Source organism: Rhinatrema bivittatum, chromosome 9 (genome assembly GCF_901001135.1).
Source record: "Rhinatrema bivittatum chromosome 9, aRhiBiv1.1, whole genome shotgun sequence".
Classification (NCBI taxonomy): Eukaryota; Metazoa; Chordata; class Amphibia; order Gymnophiona; family Rhinatrematidae; genus Rhinatrema; species Rhinatrema bivittatum.
The window spans coordinates 14827908-14851692 of NC_042623.1; positions in this window are offsets into that span (position 1 = coordinate 14827908).

Here is a 23785-nt window from a genome sequence, read left to right on the forward strand (position 1 = left end):
ACGTCATTTAATATCATTTAGCTCACCGTAGGCTCATGAATTCTTCTGTGACTGTTAGGTCATTTTAACATTTGTCTTGAAGTTTTTATTCTCTCCGTGGTTTAAGTTTATTTTAATTTACGCTTATTGAGTTTTCAGGTCGATTTTAAAAAGCGTAGCTCACGCAAAAAATGCCCAATGCAGGCGTGATTTTAATGCACCCGTGCACGCGTGAGGAATAAGGGGGGAGGGGGAGGGGCATGGGCGGGGCATGGCCGTCCCAGAGTGGGGGGGGGGTCAAGACTTAACCCGCAAGCGAAAGCCGCAGCGTGCGTACGCCACATATCTGTGCAACTTTATCCCACTGCCGCTCCTTGTGACCTCGGGCAAATCCCTTTGCCCTCTGTTGCCGCGGGTACAAACCTGGATGGTGAAACCTCTGGGGACAGGGAACCCGGACGCCATCCGCTTTGAAGTGCAGAAAAGGCGGAATCTAAATGAAATAAATAAATACGCGATGAGGAGCAAATCTGCAGATCTCAGGGTTTTAGGGCTTATAGGGACAGCGTAAGGGGGTCTGGGTCGACCGGGCGGCGTGCAGGATGGAGAGCTATAGGGGTCCGTAAGACCTCGGTGTTAGCTGGACAAACTGGTGGACTAACTGGAAAACTGGGAATGTGCCTGGCGCGCTCCTGTTTTAAAATCCCCCTGACGTACGTGCGTAAAAGCCGACATGGGTTGTCACGCTGGAAACTTTATAAATAAAGGTTAAAAAAAAAAAAAAAAACCCCGGCATGGTTCTACCGAAGACCCGTGCACGCTAGCTAAGCCCGCGTAGCCTCTTAAACCCGGGAGCGTGCTTACACGCGGCTGGTGCGTTTTACAAGTGTGCGCAAGGATTAAAAATTCCAGCGCGTCTTCGCTCGCGCGCCAATACGCTCGTGTGTGGGCACACGCGCGCTCGCTTTAAAATCACCCTCTCTACGCTTATCACTTATGGATGATGTTATGCGCGCTGCTTAGAACTGTGGCTAACGCGGCATGCAAACGTCCTAATAAATTAATCAGAATAACCATTCAAAGTCCAGAAAGGGCAGAAAAATAAAAAAAACGGTGCAAAATACAAAAAGCAGCTTCTTAAGAGAAATGCACAAATCTCAAAAGTAGTAACTCACTTTCTCCTCATGTTACACAGATTTTTCAAAAAATAAAATCATTACTGAGGCCTTCTTCTTTCCTCGGGACCCAGTGACAGAAAACCCCTTCTCCTGTGTCCAAAAATCACTGGCTTCAAATTTCCCCATGGGCTGGGGTGGTCCTAACCCTTCCGGGTGACCTGTTGCCCTCGCAGGACAGAAACTGCTTTCTCCAAGCTTGGGGGCTGCCCTCCCCGAGTGACCTCGCACGCCAGCCCCAGAACCCCCTTCCGATTCCCAGGCTGCAACTCCCGTTACCCCTCTACACCACCCCAAACCGCCCTCCCGTCACTCACTCCCTGCCCTGCCAGCCCCTGATCCTCCCGCTGCGGGAGGTAATCCTGAGCTAAGCCTGCCTGGCTTTCCACGTGTCGACCAGCTTTATTGGCTGAGCAGAGCGGGCATAAGGTGTGCTGCTTTCATTGCTTTTGGCACCATAACTGGCTCTGAGGTGTTTGAGAAAGGTGAGACATCAAAGTCAAATAAACAAACCATATAACGCCCCCTGTCAGAGGCGGAACTCGAGGATACGGCTTTCAGTCCTTTTTAACTCCTGGGACTTTCAGGAGGAGAAGAGGAGGAAACACGGGTATAGTTTCTTTTTCAAGGCCTTTGGCGTTCTTATTACGGTGCAGATTCCTAGGGCTGTGATTTTTATTCGTGTTCTCCGCTTGAGCCTAACCTTGGAGAAGGCAATTCACCGTCATGCCCTGAACCCCCCCTCCATGATCTCAAAAAGACCATTTCCTGAAGCTGCATCACCTCTGTACTATCCGTTTGTGTGTTTACACCTAGCAAGGGCCACACTACCACGTCACCGTTTCGGCGGGATGCCTTGTTGACTTGCATTGCAACCTCTCCGAGGCACCGACCTTGAAGATCTTGAGTTTTCTTCTGATTGCTTAGTTTTCTTGGGCAAAATATTTCATGTGTGGGGAAGATTTTTGTGCACTCGTTCACTCATTCACGTCTAGGAGTCCCTGGAGAAGGACCGCTGCTAGTTGAAAGACTGTGGATGGGGGTGGAATAGAAGAAACTCTGTTTATAGAAGAGAATGTATGGAAAGAGCTAGGAAAACTGAAAGTGGACAAGGCCATAGGGCTGGATGAGGTTCATCCCAGGATACTGAAGGAGCTCCAAGATGTGCTGGCAAGTCCATTGAAGGACCTGTTCAATAGATCCCTGGAAATGGGAGTGGTGCTGAGTGATTGGAGAAGAGCGGTGGTGGTCCCGCTTCACGAGAGTGGGAGCAGAGAGCAGGCTGGAAACTACAGGCAGGATAGCCTCACCTTGGTGGTGGGAAAATTAATGGAGAATCTGCTGAAGAAAAGGATAGAGAACTCTCTACAATCTGGTGGCATGCTCGACTCGGGGCAGCATGGATTCACCAGAGGAAGGTCCTGACAGACAAATCTGATTGATTTTTTTGATTGGGTGATAGAGAATTGGATCAGGAAGAGCACTCAATGTGATTTACTTGGATTTTAGTAAAGCTTTTGATACGGTCCCACATAGAAGACTCGTGAACAACATGAGAAGCCTGGGAATGGGTGCCAAGGTAGTAGCATGGATTACAAACTGGTTCACTGACAGGAAATGGTGTGTGATGGTAAATGGAGCCTGCTCTGAAGAGAGAACAATGTTGTGGAGTGCCACAGGGATCAGTTTTGGGACCGATTCTGTTCGATATCTTTGTCAGCAACCTGGCAGAAGGGATAGAAGGTAAAGTTTGTCTATCTGCAGATGATACTAAGATTTGCAACAGAGTGGACTTGCCTGAAGGAGTAGAGAGAATTAAAAATGATTTAAGAAAGCTTGAAGAGCAGTCGAAGATATGCAGCTGGGATTCAGTGCCAAGAAGTGCAAAGTCCTGCATCTGGGGTGCGGCAATCCAAAAGAGCTGTATGTGATGGCTGCAAAAGACTAATGCGCACGGACTGTGAAAGGTGCCTAGGTGTGACAGTGTCTGATGATCTGAAGATGGTGAAGCAATGTGACAAGGCGATAGCTAAAGCCAGAAGAATGCTGGGCTGCATAGAGAGAGGAATAACCAGGAAGAAAAAGGAGGTGATGATCCCCTTGTACAGGTCTTTGGTGAGGCCTCACCTGGAGTACTGCGTTCAGTTCTGGAGAACGAATCTCAAAAAGGACAGAGACAGGATGCAGGTGGTCCAGAGAAGGGCGACCAAAATGGTGAGGGTTCAGCATTGGAAGACCTATGAGGAGAGGAGGAGCAGGGGAGATGTGAGACAGACCTTCAGATACCTGAAAGGTTTTAACAATGCACAATTGTCAAACCTTTTCTATTGGAAAGAAATCAATCAAACTAGAGATCATGAAATGAAACTCCAGGGACAACTCAGAACCAACGTCAGGAAATATTTCTTCACGGAGAGGGTGGTGAGTGCCTGGAATGTCCTTCCAGAGGAGGTGGTGAAGACGAAAACAGTGAAGGAATTCAAAGGGGCATGGGATAAACACTGTGGATCCCTAAAGGCTAGAGGTTGGAAATAAAGAAAAGAGTGCATGGGGGTAACTGGGGGTAACTCGCTGGTGTGGCAGTTGCTACCTTTAACAAATAATCCTTGATACTGTTAATTCAACTCCATCACTGCTCTCTGATTCTACAGCAGTGGAAAAAAGGAGAATTGGATTAAGACAGCAGCCACTGAGGGCCCCAACGTTTACAATTTGGGGAACAAATAAACATGGGGGTAACTTGCTGATGTGGTGCTTACTACCCTTAATCACTAAGCCTGATACTTTTGATGCGGCTCCAACATTGCTCTCTGCTTTCACGGCAATGGTTAAGGGAAATTGGATTCAAACAGCATCCGAGGGCCCTGACTTTTATGGTCTGGGCAACTGATAAGCATGGGGGTAACCTGCACAGTGCAGCAGATACTGGCATAAGCTTGCTGGGCAGACTGGGTGGATCGTTTGGTCCTTTTCTGCCATCATTTCTATGTTTCTATGGTTTACACTGTGTGCTGTGGAGATGTGTGAAGATGAAGCTGCCAATGTGGTTTTGATGTGTGTTTTCCCTTTAAGAGGATGGGGATAATTTGATTGGTGAGTAAGGGTCCCGGGAAGGTGTAACTTATGCGTCACATGGGTGGGAGCGGCCCTTTCTAGGTTGGAATTGGGGAAGGATGCAGTTCTCCTGGAGTAGCCAGCCCGTGGGCTCCTCCAGCACAAAGTGGGCCCTGCAGAGTCTTTTCCGCTGAAGAGAAAAGATCCGAGGCCAAGGAGTGGAAAGCTTGTGATTCCTTCCCCTGAAGAAGAAAACCCCTGACCAAGCAGATGAAACGCTATCTTGAGACAAGGGGAGCCCCACGGAGAACTGGAGTGTGAGGGAGGTCCAAGGGTGAGGAGCAGGTCAAAAGAACAGAGGGTCCTGAGGTCAGGAGACTGTGAGGAGCCCTTGCGTGACCAGATGGGTATTGGGGGTGTACACTCTGTGTCCCAGAAGTTGTAGAGAAGAACAGGGAAAATAATGGAGGGTGGAAAAAAAATCGAATTTTTCTTCCAGTAAGGACTGACAGTGTGAAACTTTAACCCTTGGGGTACCAGATGGCTTTATTATACTGCGTGCTTTGCTCTGCATATCCCAGGAACTCTGACTATCCAGACTGTTTACCCTCTGCAAAAATGCTCATAGTTGCTGGCTGGGAAAATCTAGGAAGAATAAAGGAGAGAGTTTTGGTTAAGCCTGTGAGTGGACTGACTTAGGACAGCGCTAATGGGGAAACAGAGGAACGGGGCTCATGGAGGGGGAATTTTATGGATCAGACCTTCTGCCCAGTTCAAGAATAACAACTCCCACCCCCCACAGCCTCCAGCCGGGCCCACTTCACCATCTGCACGACCCGAGTTGTCGAACCCACAGAACAAATGAGAGAGCCTGACCCTCACCGTGTGGGACCAGGTGGTCTTGACATTTTATATGCCCGGTGGTCGTGGGTTACAAGTGCAAAACAGGATTTTTGAATAATGAAACGAGTGGAACTTTTTCACAAATGAAGAGCTAGAAGTGTAGTTCTGAAAATACCTTTGCTTGGGTCTTGTTAGAAATCTTTTATTTCCCCCCCCCCCCCCCCCAGGGATTCACAATGCCCTTAAAGGAGAATTTTAAAAGCCCGGCGAGTGCCAGAAACCGGGAGATACGCACACAAGCCGGGCTCGCGAGCGCCCGAAATGTAAAAGCTTCCCCGGGATGCGCGCGTATCTCCCGCCGCGTGCACATTTAAAACGTTTTCAGTGCTGTCGAAGAAGTCGCCTAATTGTGGCGCGTGCTTTTGTTGCATCTGCTTTGAATATGCCAATAAAAATACTTAAAAAAAAAAAAAAAAGGTTTCAAGAAGAGGGAAGGTGTGAGCAGGGCGTGGCCATTCCAGGGCGTGGCCGAGATACGTGCGCGTGAATTCTTACGCGCCTGGGCGTGCACACAGATCTCCTGCCGCGTAAGTTTACTTCCGCTGTGGAGAAGGTGTAAGTTAAAAATATGAAAAGAGCGAGCCGTTTCTCAGAGGTTTAACTGGGGGGAGTGCAGGCTATCAAACCAGGGGGGGGGTGGGGTCTGGAGGACCGAGGTGTTAACTGGGTGGACTGCTGGATGAACTGGTGAAAGTGGCAATGGTGCCCTTTTTCAAATTCCCTGATTTACGCGGTAGAATCAGGATTGGCACGGCTAGGCACGCAATCCACTTAAAATTAGGTGCACATGCGCAAGCAAGTTATAAAATCACCCGCGTCCCCGGGCACACGCTGACACACATACGGTAGCAGTTTGAAAATTATCGGCCCTGTATGTGGGACGTCAGTAATGCATTTGTTTACTTAATTTATTTATTTGATGTATATTCCGCCTTTTTTTAGTTTTAGGCCTTCAACACACACCCGGACTGTGCCTATTTTAACTTAATACTTTAATACGTAAACTTGTGTCCATTTCCTCAGTTTTGCATCCCCGGGCAAGGGTCCCATGGAGCCCTCTGCAGGACTTTGCTCTTTCCCAGGTTTCCTGCGGACTCGCTTCGCCCTCTGAACGGCGTGCTTTCGATATTGCGGAAAGCAAGCAAACTCTTGCGCTCTCTTCGACCCAAAGTGCTTGGGTGAACTGATGTTTTAGACAAAACGCCTTCTCACGTTTCTAGGAACATTTTTTTCTCTCTGGTTCTGTGGAGGAGCCGAAACCCGCGGCACGAATTTATAGGCCCCGGCGGTATTTTGCATCCTTACAGAACTGTGACCAAAAAAAATGCATTCCTAAAGGAAGAAAGTAGGCAATCATCCTAAAATTAAAAAAAAAAAAAGAAACAAGCAAACAGCAATCAGCATTCGTCTATTCCACGATGCAATGCTGGAAAATAATGTGAGCACCCTAAGCAGAGATTTAATTGATGTGGTTTTGCATTTGGCTAGGAAAAAGTAAATAGGGTTATGCTGCTTTAATAACAGAATAAAACTATGGGTTGTTTATAAAAGTGACCTCTTATAAGATAAGACATTATCTGGTTGATAAAAAAAAAACAGAAAACCTTCCAAACCTTGATAAGAAACAGCTTCTATTGTTAATTGCTATGCTAGCCCAATCAGTTCAGGTGTATGAAGGTCATTAAAGGGTGTTAATAACACGGTTGCTAATTGGGACATAGCATTGCTCAATAACGTAACCTCTTTTATTTGTACGCGTCAAGACTCACCGATGACTCCCATCTGCCCGAGGCTAATTCCGTGGAAAGCACCGGCGCTGCTCACCTAGTGCGGGGCTTCTCTTAATCTCAACCGGGGGAGGGTGGTGGTGATTTCACCTCCAAAAAAAAAAAAATGAAGAAAGCTGGGTGCTTGCGCCATGTAATATATTATGGAGCCGGCCAGAGAGCTCCGCTTTGAACATCTCCTGCCCTAAGTCAGAGCAGGTTCCTGCTGCGCTCATCCTACAGCCTTGCATGGGGACCCGCCACTCCCCTAATAGCGAGGCTAGAGCAAGTCAGAGAAACTTAGAGAAACTGTAGCTACCCCTCCGTAGGGATTATCAGAACCAAAGGAGGCGCTCTTAATGGTGCTTTAACTGCATCTTAGAGACCAGTGTGGCTAGGGCCGGTGCTGCGGACAGGGCCGGGATACCAGGTGGAGGACCGGTCGGAAGCTGGAGAAACCTAGGGGTGAACGTGCCGCGCTCGCTGCGAAATGCTGCCTGCTCTGCCTCGGCAAAAGGAGCCGATCCTGCGAACCCCTCCTCGGCTCTGTAAAGTGGGCTCGCAGAGGATGTGGACTCTCTGAGAAGCATCCACGGGCTGCGGCGTGGAAGGGGGGGGGGGATCCTTTGAAGAACCCACCGAGCAGAACCACATTCGAGATCTGTGCTGCACAGGAAAAGGAAGGAAGAAAATGCATCTAAGTTGTGTTTCCGCCGGCGAGCCGCCCCCTTTAGATTGTGTCAAACCCAAAAGAACACTTCAAAGCTCGCTTCCTTTGGCATCTGGGCTTTGCACCTGACAGAGGGAAGCTACGTAAGGTAACGAAGTAGGTAAGGCAGCCAAGGGGACTATTGCAGTACTGCTCTGTGTGCAGATGAAAGCCATTTTGCATGCACTAAAAATAGCATGCCACGGTGCGCAGTAAGGTGGTCTAACTGTTGGGAGAGTCTCCCGGGATGCTAACGTCGTGCACCTGATACATTCAGGGCCCGGTGAGTCCAATTTACCACTAAGACGCAATCGGCTTTGTCCAGTCTCTAGCAGGGTTTCTGATCAGGGGGAGCTGGCAGTGCCTCCTGAAGCTTGGTCCTCTCCGAGGAATATTCCGCCTCTTTGCACATTTTCTGCATCAAACTTTCTGCACCACGGTTCAAGCGCCGTTCCTGCCTTCCCCCACACACACCAGGATTTATGGCAATTAGCAGTTAAAATTCCTAATTAGCAAGTGGTAACGAATAGCCAGATATATCCAGTTAAAGTGACATGCCTGACAGATTGATGTTAAAAAAAAAAAAAAAAAAAGTGCCTGCAAGGTTTCGTGTTCTGACTTCTCAAACAAAGTCTTGGCAAAGCCCCCGTCACTTCTCGTGGGCGAGCCCTGCAAGGAAACATGTCCTCACAAGGCCTGCCAAAACCACGTGCAAGCATTTGGCTTTCAATTTAAAAAAAAAAAAAAAAAGGAGGGGGTGAGCAGGGGAGGTTGTGTTTCTCTACCTCAGCAAAAACGCAGGTAAGCTGCATTCGTGCTGGCAATCCCTCCTGCTGGGATTTTTTTTTTTTTCCCTCTGACTCTTTCTGCGCTCAAATCAGAGAAGTCAGGATTGGTTTTCTTTGCCTGAATTTTAAGCGCAGTTTGGTGGTGTTTGGTTTTCGTTTTCCTGATTAGGCGTGGAAGGGTGCATAAGACGGGGTGGGAGGCAGGAGAAACCTCAGCAGAAGACCCGGTTTAAAGGAAAATGAGATTTGCTGGTCAGAAGTGAGAGGGACAGGGGGCTAAGGACCTAAGGCGTAGATTTTTAAAGCCCCGCATGTGCCAAGTCAGGGGGATGCGTGCGTCTCTCGGGCCACCGCACGGCGAGCATGTTTTAAGAAGCGTCCATGGACGCGCGCATCTCCCAGTATGCACAAAAAAAACCAACAACTCCAAAAAGGGGGTGTGGCATGGGCGTGGCCTGGGCAGGGCATGGGCGTGCCGGGAATTTAAATGGAAACCAGCGCATAAGTATTTACGTGCACAAGCCCGCGCAGGGGTCCCCAGCTGCGTAACTTTACTTCTGCTTTAAAGGGCGTGTAAGTTATAAAACAAACGAGGCCAGTCAGTGGGGTTTTAAGGGCAGGTAGGGTCAAAGAGAGGTCAGTGAGCTAGGGGGGGTTAGGAAGTCCTGTCCTGTAACTGGGCAAAGTGAGAACGAACTGGTTTAACTGGTAATTTCGTCGGCACACGTGTATATTAAAATCCCCCTGTTTATGTGGTAGAAGTGGCACGAATGTGCATCCATATCAAAGGCACGCGCGTCCAGCCATTTTATAAGATGCGCAAAAATGTCCGCAACCATGGGCGCCGAGCCGGCACATGCCTGTTCCTGTACACCCGCACGGCTGTTTTAAAGTTACCTTCTAAGTTAGTTCTGCAGATCCAAAGAGATGAAAGAGAGCAGCCTAGGGGGCATGGGGAGGGCCACAACATCTAAAAATAGCCGTGATCTGGGAACTTGGATGAAAGAACGAGGCAAGCCTAGCACAGCAAACTTTGGCTGCATCTTTGTATCAGAAAGAATACCCCATGACGCCAACAGGTTAGACAGTATACATTGTTTAAAGTTAAGGTCGCCCACTGGCTCCCTTTCCACTGATCAGGCTGGCTCTGTTCGGATTTGACCTCATTGCATGTGCACTTACAGAACTACCCTCAACGGAAAGGAAGTCAGAGGCTGCAGCGTCCCCAGCTGACATGGAGCCGTGCGGCCAACACAGGCTTAAACATTTTCAACCTTCACTTTCTAGAAAATGAAAAAGCAACGACCTCCAAACACGAGACTATACTGCACATTCACGTACCGTGCATGGATAATTTCTGTGGCCAATAGCTCTTCCCCTGTGTAAAAGGCATCTTGAGATCAGTGTAAAGCTCATACTTACCAAAGCCAACTATTGAAGGGTAAATTCTTAGTAAGCCGCATAACATGAAAACTATAGGGGTAATTTTCAAAAGGATTTATACACATAAAGCTAGGTTTTACATGAGTAAATGCATTTTATCAGTGTAAGTGGGCTTATGAAAATTGCTACAATATATACCATTGAATTGCCCATAGGATATTGATGTGTAAGTGCACTTTTCACACATAAATGGATTTTTAAAATTGCTACGATAGTATGTTACATTTACACGTGTAACTCCTTTGAAAATTACCTCCTAAGTGCCTACTAATGATGGCAGATAAAAACCATACGGTCCATCCAATCTGCCCAGCAATTTGCTTATGGTAGTAACTGCCGCTTCGTGCAAGTTGCCCCCATGCAGAAATGTTACCACACCCCCTTTCCTCATTGCCAACCTCAAGTCTTTAGGGATCCGCAGTGTTTGTCCCACGCCCTTTTGAATTAATTTACTGTTCTCGTCTTCACCTCCTACTCTTGGAGAGCATTCCAAGCATCCACCACCCTCTCCGTGAGGAAATATTTCCTGATATTGGTTCTGAGTCGTCCACCTTGGGCTCTTCCAAAAAGCGCTCCCCCACATACCCCCCACCCTCCTCCCTCAACACCCACATCAAATCCGCATATCCACACATTGTAATCAACCCCAAAAACCTAACCTTTCTCACCACACTGGAAGCAAACCTTCAACGATATTCTCTTTCTCTAAAATGTCTCATTATGATTCACTACAGACCTCCTACTACCCTTACCACAAAGTCTCAACACAAATTGATGTAAAGCCCCACTACATAATATTATAAAGCCCAACACAACATTTCACAATACAACGTCACAACGTTCAATGTAAAATGTTCAATGTAAAATGTCACAAGTTCAACAGAAAATGTTAATAATGTTTAATCTTAAATGACACAATGTTCCATTGTAAAACAAGAAGTCTACTCTAACAGACTCCTCTGTTTCCACTGTAACCCAGTGTGATATATCCGATGAACATCGGTAAAGAAAAACAAATAAATAAAATAAAAATAAATAAATAAATATCATGACCCATAAGGTTGGAAGTCATTAATTCCTGTCAGATATCTGAAGGTCTGTGTCATATCTCCTCTGTACCTCTTCTCCTCCAGGGTATACAGGGTATACATATTTAGATCCTCCAGCCTCTCCTCATAGGTTTTGTTTTTTTTTATTTATTTAAACTTTATTAAATTTTCATTAATGACTTACATCATGAATAAAGGAAAATATGTATCTCAACACAAGAAACAATATAGTAATCAAACATTTCCGTTATTACTACTGTTGTTACATATACCATAAATGGGGGAGACATATAATAATCATAACCATATATCCTTAATATTCAAAAGAAATTTTTCTGTTCTATGCAACAAACAATAAAACCTTTTATGAAGAGAAGGGAGGTATTCTTTTCTTTACTGGACATGCTCACTTGATACTGCTACTTGACTTTTATCAACCAAGAAAGTTTCTAAATGTGTTGGATCTAAAAATGCAAACCTATTACCTCTATAATTTATACAACATAAGCAAGAATATTTCAAAAAAAAAGTTGCACCAATTGCAAGTACTCGTGCTTTCAGTGACAGGAAATATTTTCTTCTAGCCTGTGTGGATCTAGCCACATCTGGAAACATTTGCATTTTATGTCCACAAAATAGTAAATCCTTGGATCTAAAGAATTTTTTAAACAAATTCTCCTTATCTTGTTCAGCCACAAATGATATAAAAAGAGTAGCTCTTTTATTAATAATATCAATTGACTCCTCTAAGAAAGTCAAAATTCCTGGAGAAGATAAAACTTCTCCATTTACATTTTGAGTTTCAATACCTCTAACTAATTTTTTCTCTATATAGTATATTTTAGAAATCTTAGGAATTTCATCATCTTGATACTGTAATGACTCTTTCAAAAAATTTTTCAACATCTCCCATGGAGATAAGAGCCGAGTGATAGGGAAGTTTATAATTCTCATATTCCTGGATCTCAATAAATTTTCTACGTGTTCAACTTCCTTGTGTATCATAATACTATCCCTTATAAAAATATTTTCAGAGTCCTGAATCAACTGAATTTTATTTGTCAGGGTCATTATATCTTTATCATGCTTGTCCACCTTTTTTACCAACTCATCAATTAATCCCTTATTAACATTAATAGCTGTTACTAATGATTCATTCATCTTAATTACATTGTTATCAAGTTTCAGTATCATTCTACCGAGATCAGCCATAGTAACATTGTCCGAGACAATCACCGGACTTATGTTACTATCTGTATGAACTGAAAGAGCCATTTGTATCTCACTTTTAAGGGGAATAAGATTCTCAGTCTGGAGAGGTATTGACTGTAAATTAATGTCAGTACCTCCCTGTACTAGTCCTACCAGTTCCGTAGATGTCCCAGGAGATGAAATCACCTTCGGCTGCGGTGGTGGAGAATGTCCTTCGCCAGGACTAAGGGAGATCAGAGACGTACCTCCCGAGCTGTCCTCTCTTGGCGTTTCCAACACTCTTACGACGTGTTGGTCCATAGGGCCTGTGCGATGTAATTGCACTGGTGAGGAGGTAAAGATGACCCTCGCTTTCCGTTTCTTGCCCATTTAGGTTGAAATAAAAGGAAATTAGCCGGCCTCCGGCCTTCTCCGGTCTAAGCTGGTCCAAGCCTCGCGCGGCTTAGGCAACGCGCCGTCGGCAGCGGGGTGCCGCCCTTCCGCCGGTCTTATGCACGGAAGGGTCCTCAACTTGCGTCACGCAGGAGGTCTTCAGCTTGCCTGCACTGATTCCTTCTCGGGTAAGCCGGGGCAGGGAAAAGCAAAACAAAACTTCCCCCTGCTTAGTTCTCTCCTCAGCGTTCCGGATGGCTCAGCGGGAGGGCGAGTCCCTCCTTCCTTCTCTTCCGCTCTCTCCCCCCTCATAGGTTTTTTTGAAACAGACCCCACACTATCTTGGTTGCCTTCTTCTGGAACGTTTCCATCCTATCTTTTGAGATTCGGTCTTCAGAACTGAACACAGTACTGCAGGTGAAGCCTCACCAAGGACCTGTAGAAGAGCATTATCACCTCCCTTTTCCTCTCTCTATGCAGCTCTATGCATCTTTCTAACTTTAGCTACCGCTTTGTCACATTGCTTCTTTGCCTTCAGATCACCAGACACAGTCACCCCAAGATCTCTCTCCTGGTCCATGCACAATCGTCTTTTGCCCCAATCACATACAACTCTTTTGTATTTCTGCACCCCAGATGCTGACGCTGCACTTCTTGGCACTGAATCACAGCTGCCAAATCTTTAACTGCTCTTCTAGTTTTTTCATTCTCTCTACTCCTTCAGCTATGTCCACTCTGTTGCATACCTTAGTGTCATCTTCAAAAAGGCTAACTTTTCTTGCTAACCCCTTCGCAATAACGCTAACAAAGATATTGAACAGAACTGGTCCCAAAACCAATCCTTGAAGTACGTCACTTAACACCATTCTCTATCAGAGCAGATTCCGTTTGCCATTACATGCTGTCTCCTATCACTCCTATCCACTCCACCACCTAGGTGCCCACACCCAAACTTCTCGTTTTATTCACAAGCTTTCTATGTGGGACTGAATCAAAAGCTTTGCTGAAATCCAAGTAAATCACATTGAGTGCTCTTCCTTGATCCAATTCTCTAGTTATCCAATCAAAAAATCAATCAGATGTATCTGTCAGGACCTTCAGCTGCTGAATCCATGCTGCCTCAGGTCTAGCAACCCACCAGATTGTAGAGAGTTCATTATCCTTTCCTTCAGCAGAATCTCCATTAATGTTCCCACCACAAAGGTGAGGCTAACCGGCCTGTGGTTTCCAGCTTCCTCTCTTCTACCACTCTTGTGAAGCGGGACCACCACCGCTCTTCTCCAATCACTCAAGACCACTCCCGTTTCCAGGGATCTATTGCAGAGGTTGTATAGCAGACCCGCAAGCACATCTCTGAGCTCCCTCAGTATCCTGGGATGAACCTCATCCAGCCCCATGGCCTTGCTTAGTTTCAGTTTTCCTAGCTCCTCCCATGTATTCTTTTCTGTAAATGGAATTTCATCTACCCCACCCCCATCTTCGGTCTTCTCAACTAACAAAGGTCCTTCTCCAAGGTCTTCTTTACTGAACACCAAACTGAAGTATTTGTTTAATTTTTCTGCTATTTCATTGTCTTTCTCCACACATTACTCCTTGTTATTAATATTTCTCTTTAGCAATCCTTTCTTCCACTTGAATTTTTGCTTTCCCGATTACCTTTGAAATAGCTCCTTTTAATTTGGTCCCCTGCTGTTCCACTTCACTCATCATCTCCCAGGTTTCTAGTTCCTCCCCAGGTACTTCCCCATTTTATCAAAGTCTGTATTTTTTAAATTGCAAACTTGGATCTTTGTGTGACTTCTCTCCATCAGCTAGAGGTTATTAATTCTACCCATCCATTATTTATTTAGTTATTTAAAAGATTTGTTACCTGCCTTTCCAATGTTCAGGGTGGGGTACAATGGTATATTCATAAAAATCATCAAACAAATACAGCACAATACAAAAGCATGGAGATTCTGCAAATATAAAATTTACATTTACATTATTATTTATGAATCACCTAACACTAAAAGGACTAGGCAATGAACAAGAGTACAATCATAATATAAAATTACAAATCCAAGGACAAAGAATAAAAAAACAAATAATGAACAACTTAAAAAAGCAAATAACTAAAAAGAATAAAGATACCATAAAAATTGATAAAATAACATGAACTAAAAGTAGGCAAGGTTAAAAAGAAAAGTTTTAACTTGTTTTCTGAAACTCTTAATGGATTCACATTGTCTTATGTCAATGGGAAAAGAGTTCCAGAGGGTGGGCCCTGCAACAGAGAAGGCACATTCTCAGGGAACATGGAGTCTAGCAACTCTCAGAGATGGAATCTCAAGGAGGCCACGTTGACAAGAGCGCAATGATCTTGTAGCTTAATAAAATTGTAAAATGGCATTGGCCCAAATGACATGTTGATTGTTTAGCAGTTTAAAAATTATCATGGTCTGATGGGTCAATGCCTTTTGAAAGATAAATGTCTTCAATGCTTTCTGGAAAAATGTAGGATCTGTCAGAGTCCTCATCTTGGCCAGTAAAGAGTTCCAACTGAAGAAAAAATGAGCTCTCTGGTTTCATCCAGATGGACAAGTTTAGGGGATGGAACATCTAAAAGCTTTTGATTCGATGATCTCAAGGCCTTGAAGGCGTATAAAGTTTAGAGTGGCTGTAATCCAAGGTAAAGGGATGTTGTTCAGTAAATTATGAATGGTGATGGGCAATTTATATTGTTTTCAGTATGTAATAGGAAGCCAATGAAGAAATTGTAATATTGAGGTAATATGTTTACAGATAGAGGTACCAGTTAGAAGTCAAGCTGTGGAGTTTTGTATTATTTGTAAAGGACGGGTGACATAAGCTGGTAAACCAATTACAATAATCCAAGCTTGAAAAGGGAAGAGACTGAAGGACAGTTCTGAAATCCTTAAGTTCCAGCAGGGGGTTCAGGTGGCGTGGAAACGCAATTTGTAGAAGGAAGAATGTGTTTATTCAGTGACAGGGAAGGGTCAACAAGAACCCCAAGGTTAGAAATTGAGCTAGAAATAGAAATGGACTGACCTTTGAAGGAGATTTTTTCTGGAAACTTCATGGAGTTACACCGAGAGAGGATCATGATTTCAGTTGTATTAACATTCAGTTAGGAGAGTTTGTAACCATTCTTGACTCGCGAGTATGCAAAGAGATGAATTGTTCGGTAAGGGCTCAAGATGATTTATTGAAAGCTTGTATGTTCAGACTAAAGGCTCAAAAATGATGAGGTTTTTACTCATTTATCACCCACCTGGAGACACAACAGACCTGTTGCCTGAACTTTTAGAATTTATTTCTCACATTATTTATCCACTTACAAATATACTTGCCCTTGGTGATTTTAAATCTTCCAGTTGATGTTGCTGACTTGGTCATTACTCAACATTTTTTTTAGCATCAATGGACACTCTCGGCTTTTTCCAGATAGTGGACAAACCCACCTATAAGGCAGGCCATATCAAGGGGCAGTTCAAGAAAATGTGCTGCCTGAGGGGAGGGATGAAACGCCCCCCCCCCCCCCACACACACACACACAAAGCACAGCACAAGTGAAATTACTGAGAGAGCCAAGGGAGGGGTCCCCTAGGAGTCTGGCCCTCTCAGTGATTTGGGGGAGGCAGAAGTAAGGGTTTCCGGTGCAGCGGCAGATAGTGATAATGTTTCTAGGGAAATGGCAACCCTACCACGCTCCAACCTGCCTCCCGCCCTTCCCCAACAACTGCCCCCCTGAGGAGTTGGGAGATGGGTGAATGGTGGGGGTTGATGTGTGGTGCATTCTCTCAGGGACAGGGCAAGGGTATAAGGAACCCTTGCCCTACCCACACAGAATTAAAAAGTAGGCATTTATTTTAAAATGTCTTATTTACTACTTCCCAACACAAAAAGGAACATTTTACATGAAAAAGGACATTCAAAGTAAGTGTTCAGACATAAAATTATCACTTACAACATGTATATTATATTTGCATATGCTGCTATGGTGCTAAACCAGAAAACTCTGCAAAAAACATACTTGAAACTCATATGGCATTAGGCCTATGGTAAAGCATGTTGGGTATTGGTTTGGCCCTCAGAAAGCCATGAGTAAACAGAATTACAACTTAGTAAACCTCTCATACCAAAACAACCCTAACAACCCTTATCTATGAAAAGGCAACACTGCACACATTACACCAGGCCCTAGAACACCAATATGCCTCCTATTAGGAATATAGAACAAGCCAGGCTGCTATAGATCCCTACACAGAAAGCACAAACTAGCAGAAGGCCTCAGTCACAAATGCAGAACACAGATAAACACTCACTAAATTCAGAATAAAGAGACCATTAAGAATAAACAGAAATGTGCAGACAAAAACTGAACTGGAAACCACTGCAAGCCAGACTCGTATGCAGTGCAACAAAGCAAAAACAGAAACATCATCATTCCTCACAAAACAAAATCAAGAATTTTAAATCGATCATAATAGCAAACCTTGGGGCAGATATTAAAAAAAAGCTGAGCCCCTAAATTTAGGCATTCTTCGCAGAATGATGAATCCAGCGAAAAAGGGGGTGGGGGGTGAAGGGGGGGCGGGCCTGCAAAAAGCCGCAGTCGTTCGCATCCCAGCGGTGCGATTTCGCCGGCCGTGGTGCAGCCAGCTGCAGCCTTTCGCATAAATAGCGCCACCGTAAAAGGTGGTGCTATTCGCTGCGCTACTGCCAGATATAATGTCCCTCACATTATCACCCGCAGAGGTGCCGTGGCCGACTCCTCCCCCTCCCCACCCCGACTCCTTCCCTCCAGCTAATTAACATCCTATGGTACACGAAAATCTCCTTTTCGCGTGCGATAGGGGTTTAGAAAATAACCCCCTAAATTAGATCCCTAAGTTTTCAGCTGAAAATTCACATAGATTTAAGTACCTAACAGTTAGGCCCCTAAAGTTTGGCCTACTATTTATTTGCCTAGATTCAGGATCCTAAATTAGGTGCCTGGTTCTGAAAATCAGTGCTGAGCCCCTAACTTTGTTTCCCCACCTTAACTCCACTCCTGTACTTTTTACAAACCTAAATTTAGCAGCTAATGAAACTAGGAGCCTAAATTTAGGCACTCAGGCCTAATACATTTTCAAAATGGCCAATTTAGGAGCCTAACTGCAAAGGTTAAACGCCTAAACTCTTTGAAAACTGGCCCCATATTAATAAAAAGAACATTTCAAAGCAACTGATGAATAGTTTATAGTTTATACAGGCCTACCCACATGCTCCCCCATCACAATGAAGAATACCCTTCAACAGGATACCCCAATGAAGAAGACCCTACAACAGGATATCGTTAGGATGTCCATACATCTGACTCTCACCCTCCTTAGCGTTTTCTGCTACTCCCTTACCTCTGGCCACCTCCTTTGTAACTCATGACCCACCCCTCTCTCCCACCCTCTGTATGCCCTCCTTTGTATTTTCCCTCACCCTCCTCTTCTCTCCCACACCCTTCTACCTATGCTAGGCTGTTTCCTCACCGACCCACCTTTTTGAATTTCTGAATTTCTCAGCTCAACACGGCTGTTTTACACTTTCTCAGGATAACCTTTAGTTTAAGGTCATTGTTTTTTGCTAGCATCATGTCCCCTACATCAAAATTGCTCTCTTTAAGATATATTTATTATTATAATTGTCTAAGAAACCCTCTTTCATTCTCCGATATTATATACTTATATATCCCTTGTATATTGTTTCATAGAGCTTGTTACGTAGACCTTGTTACATAGACCTTTGTATATTGTTTCCTAGAGCTTTTAATTTCACATATACCTCTTGTATATTTGTTTTCCACTTTACTGTTACTGTTCGATGTAAGGGCTATGCCCACAAGTTATTAGTTGTATGTAAACCGATACGATGTGCAAACGGCTATCGGTATATAAGAAACTCCAAATAAATAAATAAATAAATAAATAGAATAATATCTAATAATTAAGAGGAATATGGTTAAAAAAAACCTTGATAAATTTCCCACAAGTCAATTAGATAACAAATATTGGGCCCAGTCTGAGAGTCTGTTCCTTAAAATATCCCCATTGTGGTCTGCAGTAATTACAGTAGGAGGTTTTTCTTGTTTGCATTTCTATTTTCCTTTGGGTAATTGTTCACTCATTTGCTGAGGTTTTCTTTCTATCAAGGATAAATAATTTCCCTGCTCTTTCTATACCTGGCATTTTTGATTTCCAGTCACCCTAAGATTCATCGCATTGATTTATTTGTTTAAGATTCGCGATTAATCAAGTATTTAATAAACATTGTCCTGGATTGGGGGTGGAGGTGAGAGGGAGCACACAAACGTTCTCTTCTGTCTCTCGTATACACACACATGTATGTTCCCATACACACATGCTCACTCACACACACTCTCTCACATATACACATCCTTCTCCACTCTCTTTTTCTCACTCCTCTATTTCAATTCCTCACACCCACTTCCCTTCCCTGTCACCTCACCCCTTCCCTTACTACTAACCTCCCTTTCCCCTCACTCCTTCCCTCCCTTCACTCACCTCTTTCCCTCTGTCACTCACCCCTCCCATCCCCCTTTCATCTCAGTCACTCACTCCTCACTCCCATCCCCCTTAGTCACTTCCCCCTCCCACTCCCTTTTCCTTGTCTCTCTGTCACTCACCCTTCCCTCACACCCCCTTCCCCCTTATTCACTCATCCCCCCACCCCCTTCCCTTCTCTCTGTCACTCACCCCCTCCCTCCCACTCCCCTATCAACTCACATGTTCCTTTCATTTCCCCATTCCCCTTCCCTCTCAGTCACTCATCTACTCCCTCCCATCCCTCTTCCCTTTCCTTCCCTCTCAGTCACTCCCTCCCTCCCTCCCTCCCTCCCATTCTCCTATCCCTCTTTCCTTCTCTCCTTTTTCAGTCACTGATCCCCCTCACTTCCACTCGCTCTCACCTTCCCACTCACTCCCTTCCCTTCCATCTCAGTCACACCCCACCATTTGACCCACCCCTTCCCCAGGTCATCTTTGTCGTGTTCTTCCCGCCAGCCAGGTGTAGGAAGCTCACTGGTAGGTGCCATCAGGCCCCACCGCTGGACTTATTCAGTAACTCATCATCGAGTTCCACCTTGCAGACGCTGTTCTTGCTGGCAGGGGGGTGAGAATCCTGCTGGCTTTTTATTTAACTCCAGCCACTGGTGTTTTGTGGAAGTCCAAAAAGCAGTGAGGAAGCCGTCGCGCGCAGGGGGGGGGGTGTCTTGGGGACACTTGCTGCCGCTCCAAAATTTTGCCACCTGAGGTGGCTGCCTCAAACTCTTTAATTTAGGGAGGGATTAATTAAACAGCTGAGGTGGCCTCAGAGTCCTTAGCTACTCCAAACAATCAAGGGAGTCATGGGTCTAGACTACAAGAAGTCAACCTCATCAAAGAGATTATCCTGGTTAGATCTTCTAAATAAGAGACATGGCTGGTTTCAGATCTCCCATTACTGGTTAAGATTGTTAGAAAAGTTGGGCTGATAAAATTAGCGGAGCTTTTGGATGCCAGTGATGGCTTAGACTCTTTTCATTTGAAGTTTCGCAGAGGGTATTATTGGCACTAACAGACGATTTACGCCAGCCCTTAGCAGCTTCGTATCCATTTTGGTGCTCATTGATCTTTCAGCAGCCTTTGACACGATTGATCACTTGCAGTCAGTGGACAAGTTGTTTGATCTGGCTAGCAGGGCCAGAAATTAGAACGGACAAAATGTCATCCATATTAGGGAGAAACCAGGGTGTTGTGCTAGGGGATTTGAGCTCCAGCAGATGTCCCTTGGATTATGGGACACCACAGGGTGCCCCCTCCTCTTCAGCATTTATCTACAATTTTTAGGAGAAATAATGAGAAAATATAGCATCACGTATTATCCGATATTCAGCTTTAGGTAAAATTAGGAGCCAACCCTGAGATTGCCTTCCATTGCTTAAATCTTTGTCGGTAAGTAGTGTTTCATGAATGACACACTTTAAGCTTAAAATGATTGCTGTGGGTGGGTAAGGAGGCCTATGGGCTAGCTCGATGGGTTGCCCTTGCACTTTAGCATTTGGTTAGGAGCCAGGGTATTGACTTGGATTTGTCATAACTCAAGGTTATGATGCTAAATCAGCTTTTTTTCCCAATTAGAATCTGACGCCTTCTACCAATTTTGGATAAAGCAACTTTTTCAACAATAGTTTATGCTTTCGTTCTCGCTCCGGTCTTGAACATCACAATTCATGCTTTGTAGACCTCCCAAACAAAATTTTAAAGATGGCCCAATTGGTACAAAATTCACCCATTTTGAATGTGGCGACTGTGGGAGAGAGATTGCTGGGCTCAATGGACCTTGGTCTGGCCCAGCAGGGCACTTCTTATGCTCTTGCGTTCTGCTTCTTGTGTATTAAACAAACTCAAGGTGCTTTGACAGAACCACCCCAATTTTATATCAATTGCACTCTTTATCCCATAAATTGCAAAAGTCATAAGAACAAAAGAACATGCCATGCTGGGTCAGACCAAGGGTCCATCAAGCTCAGCATCCTGTTTCCAACAGTGGCCAATCCAGGCCATAAGAACCTGGCAAGTACCCAAAAACTAAGTCTATTCCATGTGACCATTGCTAATAATAGCAGTGGCTATTCTCTAAGTGAACTTAATTAATAGCAGGTAATGGACTTCTCCTCCAAGAACTTATCCAATCCTTTTTTTAAACACAACTATAGTAACTGCACTAATCACATCCTCTGGCAACAAATTCCAGAGCTTAATTGTGCGTTGAGTGAAAAAGAACTTTCTCTGATTAGTCAACTAACGTACAATTTGCCTACCCATTGTTTGCGTTCAGCAGATAATGGCATGAAGGTGTTTCTTACTTCATGCAAACTAAGGCTAGGGATTACTGAGAGCCAGACATTCTCTAGCATTGGCCCCTCCCTGTGGAGGAACATAAGAACATAAGAATTGCTATACTGTTTCCAACAGTGGCCAATCCAAGACACAAGTACCTGGCAAGTACCCAAACATTAAATAAATCTCAAGCTACTATTGCTTATTAATTAATAGCAATTTATGGATTTTTCCTCTAGGAACTTATCCAAACCTTTTTTAAACCCAGTGACACTAACTGCTGTAACCACATCCTCTGATAACGAATTCCAGAGCTTAACTATGCGCAGAGAGAAAAATAATTTTCTTCTGTTTGTTTTAAATGAGCTACTTGCTAACTTCATGGCGTGCCCCCTGGCCCTTCTATTATCTGAGAGAGTAAATAACTGATTTACATTAACTTTTTCAAGTTCTTTCATGATTTTGTAGACCTTTATGATATCCCCCCTCAGCCGTCTCTTCTCCAAGCTGAACAGCCCTAACTTCTTCAGCCTTTCCTCATAGGGGAGCTGTTCCATCCCCTTTATCATTTTGGTCGCCCTTCTCTGCACTTTCTCCAGTGCAACTATATCTTTTTTGAGATGCAGCGACCAGAATTGCACACAGTATTCAAGGTGCGATCTCACCATGGAGTGATATAGAGGCATTATGACATTTTCCGTTCTATTAACCATTCCCTTCCTAATAATTCCTAACATTCTGTTTGCTTTTTTGACTGCCGCAGCACACTGAGCCGACGATTTCAATGTGTTATCCACTATGATGCCTAGATCTTTTTCCTGGGTGGTAGCTCCTAATATGGAACCTAACATCGTGTAACTACAGCAAGGGTTATTTTTCCCTATATACATCACCTTGCACTTGTCCACATTAAATTTCATCTGCCATTTGGATGCCCAATCTTCCAGTCTCGCAAGGTCCTCCTGCGATTCATCACAATCCGAAGTTCTTCTGATGCAGGATCTCTTTTTAGGAGAAAATTAAAAGCATGGTTTTTTGCTCAAGCTTTTAGTTGTCTCTACGTGACCAGCTAATCTTTGATTTTAGTAACTTTTTGTTGGCTCCCTTTGTATTATTCATCGCTGAGGATTTTCTACTGTAAGGGTTATGGGTTATGCACTAATTATACTAATGTTATATTAATTTATATTTTTAATTAATGGCTAAGCTATATCTGCTTGATTTTTGTTTTCCCACAGTCTGTGGACATTATTATGTATTTTTCATTTATTTAATGTGCTATTACAATTATTATTGATTATCTGTATTTTACACCTTGCGTGCGGGCACTGATTTTAATGATGATGAAGAAGAAGGGTTGTTTTTTTTACCCACATAGATCCCAACAAAGGCTTTGACTTTTAAGGATACATTTTCAAATGACACAGGCTTTGAATAATTTCTTTAGGGCATGTCTTGTTCATTAGGGCCATTCATAGGCCATTCCTCTTTTGAAATAATGCAATATTATCAGCCTTCATTTTTTTTTCCGAAAGAGAAAATTCCAGAGATTTGGTGTCGCACGTCAGTCAAAGGATGTTCAAACGCCCCCTCTCCAATATCCAGGACATTGTCATCATCTTCTCTTGTTTTTTTTTCAATATTAATCTTACAAGAATCTGGGGTCTGCTGTTCTGCTTTTTCCTGTTAAAACAATGTACGGTGAATCATAAATTCTTTTAGGTGAGAATTAAAACTCACAGGGTCTTCGGTAATAAAAGGCATCTCTGCAACCACAGCAAAAAGACCAGGAATTAAGAGTGGAGAGGTCTCCACTGTCGCGTTAATAAGAACGCTCCCTTCTCTAATCCTTGGTAGAGATCCGTCTCACACTAAGAGCTGGTTTAAGCATCAGGTATTTTCTCTCTTTGCTCTTTTCTCTATTTACAAGTCGTCCATCAAGACTAGCAGTTTTTGGCACATCACGAGCATAAGATAATTATGTGTCAGCTGAGAAGCTCTTACCTTCTTGTCACTGTGCTATAAAACCTTCCTAATGCTGTAATATCGTTGATAACTTTATGAGATAACGCACAAGTGTCTACTGGCTATATAATTCGAACCAGCAGTTAACAAAGAAAACACAGCTTTCATTAAACATACTGCCTTGCTGTCAATTCTGCCTGATGGTGGTTTTGATAAGAAGATCTAACTGTAGCAGTCTCTTTATAATTCCCGGCAAGACACTTTCTAAAACAAATAACCTTTTAGGGCATTAGCATGGCTGAAAATGTCCTATTTAAATTAACCAAACTTCGCAAGGAATCAGACTTTGAGGATATCCACAATAAGTATGCATGAAATAAATTTGCATGTATTGGAGTCCCCAGCATATGCAAATTGATTTTAAGCAAATTCGTCGTGGATCTACTGAAAGTTCAAGACTGGCTGTGGGGGTCAATAGGGCAAAGCTGAGAGGC